This window comes from Myodes glareolus, chromosome 2 (assembly GCF_982192425.1).
Source record: "Myodes glareolus chromosome 2, mMyoGla1.1, whole genome shotgun sequence".
Classification (NCBI taxonomy): Eukaryota; Metazoa; Chordata; class Mammalia; order Rodentia; family Cricetidae; genus Myodes; species Myodes glareolus.
The window spans coordinates 114,901,718-114,912,074 of record NC_142027.1 but is presented as its reverse complement, the minus strand read 5'-3'; the positions used below and the strand labels follow the sequence as shown (position 1 = coordinate 114,912,074).

General features: G+C 49.3%; 1 long non-coding RNA gene across 1 annotated transcript; it reads left to right on the top strand.

Moving 5' to 3' along the window:
- The first annotated feature begins 436 nt into the window (after positions 1-436).
- LOC148123141 (uncharacterized) lies at positions 437-4,368 on the top strand. Its single transcript, XR_015737287.1, has 2 exons — positions 437-2,798; positions 3,262-4,368. It is a non-coding gene; the product is annotated as an uncharacterized LOC148123141 (long non-coding RNA).
- Positions 4,369-10,357: the final 5,989 nt, after the last annotated feature.

Genomic DNA, 10,357 nt, shown 5'->3' with positions numbered 1-10,357 from the left:
GGGCATACACACCAAGTGCATTCGGGGCAGAAGGAGGTGAACGAAATGAGCATTTTCAAGTCTGCCGACTTGGACCTTCGCTGGAAAAATAATTAAACAGTTTGGGGTCAGGAGGAATGGGAGAGACAAAGGTTCCTCTAGGCTTTGTGATCTACTAGGGATGCCTCAGGAATCTAAGGTTTCCTCCGTGTCACAGGACACGCTACTTTCCTAATGAGGTGTAGGGTGTATCTGTCAGTTCCTGTTCTTGTGTGATAAAACAGTATGACCACACAACAGCTCAGGGGAAAGGGTTTATTTTGGCTTACAGCTATCTGCCACGATAGAGTCCATCACAGCAGGGAAGACGTGGTAACAGGCTGGAAGGCGTGGCCACAGGAAGAGGTGGCAGCTGTCAGGTCGCATTGCAGCCATACAAAGGAAGCACACAGATGTAGAAGGCCGCAGCCACATTCTCCATTATCAAGATGGCGCTGACATCCGGCTTCACCACCAGGTGAACGCACATGTGCTCGGTAATTTCCCACTGAGTCCCTGCCTACTCCCGAGGCATCACCTGGGACTGGGAACAATGGACCTATCCAAGAGTGACACGTCCAAAGCAGGGTCTGTTTCCTATATAAGGGATGGGTTCCATCTTATCTGGGTCTCCGCCATGTGGCTTATGCTCTAGCTCCCAAGAGACATAAAGCTTTACTGCAGAAGTATCCTATGTGTACCGCGTGGTTCTTGCTGGCGAGACAGTAGCGCGGGACATCTGGTGCTGATACCCGGGAAAAAGAAGAACTTTGCACCGCCGGAGACCCCTTGGACACAAGGAGGATTCAGAACTGCAGGAATGCGTGCTCAGAGAGGTACGTTCTAAAGTACAGAGAGCATATCAGAAACTGAGCAGCAGTGGGAGGTTGTGCGCGCACCCAGATAAGTTAAAAAATGACCCTCCGGTAAAGAATGGGGGAGACAGAAAAGAAAATAAGTTAAAAAGGACCTCCCAGTGATTTTAAAAAAGTAAAAATGGGGGAGAAGGCTGATTTACAAGGTCAAAAGCTTTATGTTATGTTATATGTGTTGTCTTTTGTGTACTGGATAGGAGAAAGATATTTAAACTTAGAAACTGCTAAGGATATGATGTTTTGGGAAAGAGGTTCTGTTTTCGTCTCCACAGAAAAGGAGAGCCTAAGGGTGTACTTGGGATTTATGTGGTTTGAATCACCGAGACCTCCTGAAATGTTATAATGTTTACCCCTAAAATGCAGCGGCCCAATAACAGCAGGAAGCAGCCAAAGAGACTAAACGACGCCCAAATTCCCTAAAAGATTAAATGAGGTCCTTCAGTGATCGCAGATCTGCAAACCTGCTTCTCTGAGTTCCGCTTTGCTCCGTACACCCGGTTTGGGCGCGGAGTGGGTGCAGCTGGGGCTGGAGGGCGGCTGGAGCGGAGCTTTGCTCTATGGCTATGGTGGGGAGCACGTTGCGCCGGCTCAATTGGTGCGGCTCGGTTGGTGCCTGGCCTGGAGGATGTCACGGCGGTGCCACAGGCAGCCGGGCCAGAAGGCTTACAATGTACCTAAAACTGTGAGGGTCTCTGAGGGTAAAATGGCTCTGATTCCATTTGGCTATGCTAAACGATGCTGACTTCAGGCAGGGCTGGTCGTATTTATCATAATAAAAGCGCAATTAAGGTTTAAATGCAGTAAACAGGCAGTACCGTATTACATCTACATAGTGCGACTTAAGTTTTTAAGAACTGCTTAGCATTTTAAGAACTCAAGTCCTCCTAAAAGATTGCTGTGTGTACGCTTGGCTTGTCTGGTGTTTCAGGATCCGCAGGGAGGTGGATGCGAAGGGCCCTTGGATTTTGGGGTGATTGGGTAGTTGGCTGGATCTGTGAAAGTTTACAGCCGCTTTTGCTGTGGCACAGGTGTTGAGAGTTGGCTAGTAGGGAAGCGGCCCTGTTCGCCGCCTCTCCCATTGGCCCCTTGAGCCGCAGGCTCTGGTGCAGACCTTGAGTTATTGCCGGCCTGTGCAGCCTTGGTCTGCGTGTCGGCTCCCGCCACACTCCGCCACCAACACAGCCTCAGACCTCAGAGAACGAGGCTAGCCCCGCGGGGAAGGCAGGGGCGCCTGGGGGTGGAGCCGCCACTTCTTGGCTTGGGACACAGGGAGCTGCGCAGCGAGCAGGCCCAGGGCCGCACACAGCCCTTGGATGGCGGGCGGGCTCTGGAGCCCGAGGCCACCGTACCAGCAAGAAATACGGGAGCCAATAAATCTTAAATCTAATATCAACAAACAGGTCCTGGGTTTTTCCTAGGCGCCACTGGGGCAACACGGCCCATACCGTAAAAAACAGAGATCCCCATATGGGTTCCCCAATGGCCACGTCATCTTAGGACTCCAGGCTGGAAACAGGAAAACGGTTTTCTCATATTTTTAAAACAATAATCTCATCTGTGCCAGATTTAAAATGGTTTAATTCTAAGGCCTACTATAATGACACAGACAAACAAGATTGCTCTTTAAAACAGAGACCTATAGGTCTCTAAGTTCAAGACCAGCCTACTTCCAGTACTGACTGTGCTAAATTTTTACACTGAGTTTTTTAATACTCTTAAATGTTATTTTGGGAGAAGAGTTTGTTTATGTTTTTTTTCTAGAAATGCTGACATACATCTATTAACATTCATGCTGTGGATTCATCTGTCCAGAGGCCTGAGGACAAAGCCTCTGCTATGGAGCTGTCTGGCCTGATTGCTGCGGAGCTGGCAGGTTCCTGAGGGATGGTCCAGCTCCTGCCCTTGGTCTGTCAGTTATTGCTATGTTGTTGTTGTACATTGCAATGTTGTTGTTGCTATGCCATTGCTATGCTGCTAGATTTCCCCTTGTTTTGTCAGTTATTGCTTGCTATCAGTTTCCCTTATCCTGTCAGTTATTTCTGCTAAACACTATGGGTATCTTCAAGACAGGTTACAAAATGCCATGGTTATTCAAATTAAGAATTGGATAAATATCTATTTAAACAAAAAGGGGGGGAATAATATAAAGGAACTGCCCCCGATGCCAAGAACGGCCATCGCCATGGCTCTGTTCACCATAAATTTTTTGAATCTGGATGATAATGGCCAAAATGCTGCAACACGACATTGTTCGGATCCGCAGCGGCCCAAAGATTTGGTTAAGTGGAAAGATGTGCTTTCTAATGAATGGAAAGGCCCGGATCCCATCTTATTGAGATCCAGGGGAGCTGTTTGTGTCTTCCCACAGGATCAAGAAAGCCCATTCTGGCTGCCAGAGCGATTGACCCGAACAGTGAAGAGTGATCCACAACACACGGATTCGCCTGAGGACCTGGCTGCTGTTCCTCCTGCCATTTTGCGGATGGATGACAGAGCACCGATGGAGGACACTCTCAGCCTTCCTGAAGCTGTTACCAGTCAACCATAGGATGGCGGTGTCTCCCCGATTTTTTACAACCAATAAGACTCTGGGCCCCCTCCCCCTACCGTCCTAGAGATGATTTATAAGCCTGGCCGTAGGACTCCAGTCCTGGGCCGTATCCCTCATTCCCCTACTTCAAAGAATGGGTGGGGGTGGAAATGTTTTGGAACAGTCCTATGCTATAGATTAGTGTTTCTCCTCTGGATGGTCTGCTGACTCAAATCCCAAAATCGTAGGGACAAAGTGGTTATTGCACAAGCGCTGGCTGCCCTGGAACAGGGGCCTCTACTGATATGTGGCTATCTATGTTAAAGCAGTAAGGTTTAAGCCAACCAGCTCCTGCACCCCTAGGACTGTGGTCCATTGCACAGGGTGGAGTGCTTGGCTTAGCTAGCCCTGAAGGTTGTCGAGCTGAAGAGCATCGCACAGAGAATGGCCCTCTCTGAGAGATAAGTCGCTTTGCTTAAGGGTTTCCTGCCGTATATTCCCTTTCCCAGAAAATTGGCAGAGGGCAGGCTGGATAGGTTCCAGGTGTCATGAGCCTAGGGACAGATTCCGTGTAAGCCCATTTTTTATGTTTTCATTTTGGGAAGTGCGACCTCTATCTTTACCTTCCTAGGGAGTTGCCTTTCTGCAAAGAAGTAAAATTAGGGGGAGATGTAGAAGGCCGCAGCCACATTCTCCATTATCAAGATGGCGCTGACATCCGGCTTCACCACCAGGTGAACGCACATGTGCTCGGTAATTTCCCACTGAGTCCCTGCCTACTCCCGAGGCATCACCTGGGACTGGGAACAATGGACCTATCCAAGAGTGACACGTCCAAAGCAGGGTCTGTTTCCTATATAAGGGATGGGTTCCATCTTATCTGGGTCTCCGCCATGTGGCTTATGCTCTAGCTCCCAAGAGACATAAAGCTTTACTGCAGAAGTATCCTATGTGTACCGCGTGGTTCTTGCTGGCGAGACAGTAGCGCGGGACACACAGACAGAACAGGAAGTAGGAAGACTGGAACAACCTCGAAGCCTGCCCCAAGTTACTTTCTCCAACAAGGCTCCACCTCCTAAAGGGTCCATAAACTTCCAAAAGAGCTTCATCAAGAGGGGACCAAGTGTTCGAATGCATGAGCCTATGCAGGACATTTCTCATGCAAAGCATCACTGGGTGCTGCTCACAGACACAAACCCGTCGGTTCCCTGTTTTCCACTATTACTACTGAGTGACCCCCACAAGTATGTGTTGACGCTGATTCTCCAATAGGTGGTGTTCTCAGAAAGGCTATGTAGTCCCTCATTAAAAGGCAGTAAACAGTACTTCTCCATGACCCACACATCAGTTCCTGCCTCCAGGTTCTTGCCTACTTGAGTTCCTGTCCTGACCTCTTAGAGATAGACTGTGACGGGAAACAGTAAGCTGGAATAAACCCTTTCCTTCCCAAGTTACTTTTGGTCATGGTGTATTATCACAGCAATAGAAACCCTAACAAAGATACTGTGTGTATTCCATGTGCATATGTATACATATGTTTATATAAATGTATCTATAATAATTGAGTGCGTGCATGTATGGGCAGCCCATATATGGTGGTTCTGTTGAACTTGTCCATATTGGGTTTCATGGTCTAAGTTTGATGGGGACAACTGACCAGGTCTCTTCCTCAAGAGGGCACCAGATCTCATTACGGACAGTTGTGAGCCACCATGTGATTGCTGGGAATTGAACTCAGGACCTTTGGAAGAGCAGGCAATGTTCTTAACCACCGAGCCATCTCTCCAGCCCCCAGTGTCTATATAAAGTATTGTTAAATTTTTAATTCTTCCCATTCATTACCAATTTATTTTAAATGTTTACTTATGTGGGGAGTGTAGGGGGCTTAATTATATGGGTGGTCTTTGGGGGCCTATGTGTTGGGAGGCTTATGGGAGGAGTCTGCTGGGGTCTCTCTGTGTGGAGGTCTACGCACACAAGTGCAGTCGCCTGAGGAGCCCAGAGGAGTTGGATGCCCTGGAGCTGGTGTTAAAGGCAGCTTCCAGATGCCAGGCATAGGCACTGGCACTGAACTCGGGTCCGCGGTAAACACAGCATGCGATCCTGGCCACTAAGTCATCTCTCCAGCCCTCATTACCCATTTTCACAATTGTGAATGTACCCATGGCCCAGCAAGATGGCTCAGAGGATAAATTAAACTGCCACTAAGCCTGATGTCCAAAATTCAATGCCCAGAGCCCTCACAGAAGAAGGATAGAACCGACTGCCCTGACTAGACGGTTCCCTGACCACCACAGTAGACTGAAGCACACACAAACAAACTTTTAAAAATAAGATATGTCTCTTAGATAACACTCTCCAGAACCCTCCTGGCAAGCCAGTGCAATCCAGCTTCAATTTTCTCTCCCTCTCTTGTGTGACTTACAACTAATTCCTCTTACTTCCTGTTATTATCTCCACTCCTCTGGTTCAGGTGAAGGTACACGTCTTCCACATGTGTTTCCAGGACAACTGGAATATGGGAAAATCTCTAAAGAGCAGTTTTATATTTGATCCAATCAGTTCCCCTGGGCTTTCACTAGTCATTACAAGTTTCATTTTATACTTGGGTTTTATTCTTCTTGTTTGTTCTAGTGTTTGAAAGGGATCAAATCCAAGGTCTTATATATGTCAGACAGGCATGCTATTGCTAAGCAACAACTCCAGCCCCTCACTGGGGGATTCTACGCAGGGGCTCTACCACCGAGCCACATCCCAGGCCCTCACTGGGGGATTCTAGGCAAGTGTTCTACCACTGATCCACACCTCCAATCCCTCACTGATGGATTCCAGGCAAGCCTTCTAGCACTGAGTCCCACACACATCCCCTCACTGGGGAGTTTTGGGCATGTGTTCTACACTGAGCCACACCCCAGCCACTCACTGGGGGCTTCAAGGCAGGTGCTCTACCATTGAGCCACACCTTCAGCCCCTCACTGGAGGATTCTGGACAAGCCTTCCAGCACTGAACCCCACACTCATCCCCTCACTGGGGGATTCTGGGCATGTGCTTTAGCACTGAGTAACATCCCAGTCCCTCATTGGGGGATTCTAGGCAGGCAAGCTACTGATGAACAACGCTCACAGTTATTTCTCTCTTCAAAATCCTTACTCAACGTGGTGGCATACACCATTTGCAGTCACTCTCGAGGTAAACCTCAGCTGGAGGAAGCCTCAGCCTCAGAGGAGGAAGAGGAAGGGGGAGGGGTTGTCAGAAGGGGTGTGGCTATGAGTTAGGAGGCGGGGCTATGAGCCAGGAGAACCAATCTTCCAGACGCCAGTTCTGCTCTGATTTCACACCCCATAGTTCTCCATGCAGACTCCACTGTGTGAGCCCTTTCTGGAAGATGAACCCCTCAACTTGTTCCTCACACTGGCCCCTCCCCATCTCCCCTGCATCTCAGCAAGAAGAGACTCACACCTCGAAGGACCAGAATCCATGGGCCATGGGCCAGAAGCCTCCCGTGCCTTTAGCTTTAGAGTTTCTCGTATTGTTTTTAACAACTGAAAAAGAAAAGGGGAGTTTAAGACTGGGACGTTCAGATGGTTTTGCTATCAAGCTTCCTGCCTGGGGCCTGCTACCGGTTGCCCACTTCTCTTTCACTCTTTGGGGAAGTAGTGCGGTCCCTGCAGTTCAGCAGGGCTGCCTTCTGCTCTGAGCATGCGTACTGGGCACTAGGCTGCAGGGCAGGAAGGGGAGAGCCCAGATGGTCTTTGGCTCGTCGAGGATGGCTGATATCAGCAGCCTGTCTGCGGCAGGGTGGAAATGGGAAATTGGGGCCATGCAACAGATTTGTTCTTGGCCGACCCTCAGCGCTACTCTGGTAGCTTAATTTTAAATTTAAGACAGAAAGTTGTCTCAGAGAAGAGGGACCTACATATATCCTCGCCGTTGCTGACATTCGGCAGGGGGAAGATATGGGGAACCCGTGCCCTATAGAAGAAGAAGTTAACAGTGACAAGCAGCTGCCACAGGCCCTCAGCCTCTCTCCACGGGGGCAGAGGAGCATAGTCCAGCTCGGCCGCCTCAGCGGATAATTCACAACCACGGGTCAGCGCAATGAACCTGTCCCACGGGGTCAGGTAGCCAGGCTGGACTGCACAGCTTTTGGAGTCCCATTGTTGGGAGCTTTCAGGCAGGAAAAGCTGCAGTGCCATTCTCTACACGTGCCAGCTGAGCCCTCTGCATCCCACGGGCCTCTGCATCCCTTGGGGGCAAACATCCAAGCCAGGATGCTACGTACCTTTCCTAGGAGCGTCCAGAAAGGCGAAGGTTGAGACCTGGGTACGCAGTTCAGTTGGTGTTTGTCTAGTGTGGTGGGTTTGATCCCCAGCACCATTGAACCCTGGGATGGTGAACAGTATAGTAGCACTTGGGAAATTCAAGGTCACCCTAAGCAGCACATACTATTAGAAGAGGAGGAGGGATGAAATTAGCTGGCGCGAGTGAGAAGGAGACACAGAACGCCAACAAACCCACTTAGGAGTTTATTAGAGGGGAGTGTGCACAGGCCTAGAGATCGAGGTGCAGAGAGAGAGAAAAGTGGTGCATCCAGCTTTTAAAAGCTACCCCGCACATGCGCACAGGGGTTTGGCATGACTACGTCACACTGATGACATAGAGGGTGGGTGACTCATGTATTGCGCAAGGGTTTAGCTGAGTCATACGTGGATGTAACCACGCATGCGCGCACGTGGGTCACGTGGGGCCCGGATGCTCACACATGCTCGCAAGGGTTTAACTGAGTCATACTTGGATGTAACCACGCATGCACACACGTGGGTCATGTGGGGCCTTTTGTGCCTGAGGACCTGACCGCACGTGCCTGCCTTTAGAACCCGGAAGTGCAGCCTTATCTGTGACTGATACAAAGGATGCCAGAGGAAGGGGAGGGGAGAGGAGGAAGTTACAGGAGGAAGGGGAGGAGAGGGAGGAGGAAAAGAAAGAAAGACATGACTCAAGGTTGAGTGCTTGCCTAGAGTGTGCGAAACCTTAGATTCAGTCCTTAATTCCATGAAGGAAGAAAAGAAGGGGGAAGAAGGGAAGGAGGGAGTATAGTGAATTAATTACTTACTTTTCATGTCTCTGTGTCGGGAATACCTGATACAGACAATACTTAGAGATACGCCCTATTTAGCTCAGGCTGCCCTTGAGCTCATCATAGCAATCCTCCTGCCTCAACCTCCTAGCGCTGATACTGCAAGTATGGTCACATCCAGCTGCTTGACATAAACAGCCCACAGGAGTGAGCTGTTATCTTGGCTTGTCGTTTCGGGACGTCTCCATCCACTGCATCAGAAAAGCCATGGTGGAGCAATTCCATCTCCGGTTGTTGAGCAAGGAGCAGCAGCTTGTCCACAAGCTAACAAAGAAGCTAAGAGAGCAGGCTGAAAGCCAAGCTGGGTCTAACCTTCCAAGCCCTGCCCCTAACCTTCCAAGCCCGGCCCCTAACCTTCCAAGCCCGGCCCCTAACCTTCCAAGCCCTGCCCCTAACCTTCCAAGCCCTGCCCCTAACCTTCCAAGCCCGGCCCCTAACCTTCCAAGCCCTGCCCCTAACCTTCCAAACCCGGCCCCTAACCTTCCAAGCCCGGCCCCTGCTGAACCCCTTCACGCTCCACAGCCTTCAGAACAGCTCCACAAGCTGAGGACTAAGCACTCAAAACAAAAGCCCGTGGGGATGGGACAGTTTCAGATTCTAGCTCTCAACATATGCCCAGGTTTTGTGTCTGTGACTAGGATAAAACACCTGGCAAAAAGCAATTCCGGAAGAAAGTTTTTTTTTTAAGCTTCCAACTCCAGGTTACAGTCTGTCATTGTGGGGAAGCCACTGCAGGATCTTGAAGCAGCCGGTCACATCCAGTCAAGAGCAGAGAGTAATGAGTGTGCGCAAGCTCTTATAGGAACCAGCCATGATAAGCCAACTATGAACAGATCACCCAAAGGAAGTCTTTACCATTATCCCCTGCCAGAGTAGGACTCAGCCATCGATAAGTTTAATAGAGGCCTGAGTCTTCAATAGTTTACCCTAAAGCAATACCTGGTTGCAGGAAGAACCACAGACTGAGATTACCCAAGCACCACCCAAAAACAGACCATCCAAAGGAAATGCCTAACATTCCAACCGCTGTAGATAGGACCACCTGCCAGCACCCACTCACCAGGACACCCCTAGACAAATGTCAGCTAATCAGGGGTCCTGAACCTCAGAAACCCCTCACCCCCACCTTTACTACCATAAAAATCCAATTCTACTGAGCTCTGGCCTCTCCATTTATTCCAAAACACTGGATATGTGGAGAGACCTAGTTTGCAAAGTTGCATAAAATAAAGGCTCTTTGCTTTTACATATGGGACTTGGTCTCCTTGTTGGCTTTTGCGGGGACTTCGCGGATTTGGGCATAACACTCTGGTGCTCAGCTCACTTTGTTCATTCATACACAGTTTAATGCGTAACCTAGGGAATGGTGCCACCCACTGTGGGCTGGGTCCATCTCACCTCAGTTAAAGTAATTAAGATAATCTCTCAAAGACACAGGCTAACCTGATCTAAACAATTCCTCTTTGAGATCCTCTTTATAGGTGATTCTAAATTGTATCAAGCTAACAGCTAAAACTATCACAGCATGAAGCTAGAGAGATTGTTCAGTGGTTAAGAGCACACTGGTTGCTCTTCCAAAGGACATGGGTTCAATTCCCAGTCCCATGAGGTGGCTCACCATGGTTGTTACTCCAGTTCCAGGGGTCTGATGCCTTCTCTGGCTTCCACAGGCACTGAGTGCACACAGCATACAGGCATGCATGCAGGCAAAACATCCACATGCATAAGTAGAATTAAATTTAAAATGTTTTATATTTTTTGAAAAACTATTACAGAGTATGCCATCTATGTGTGAC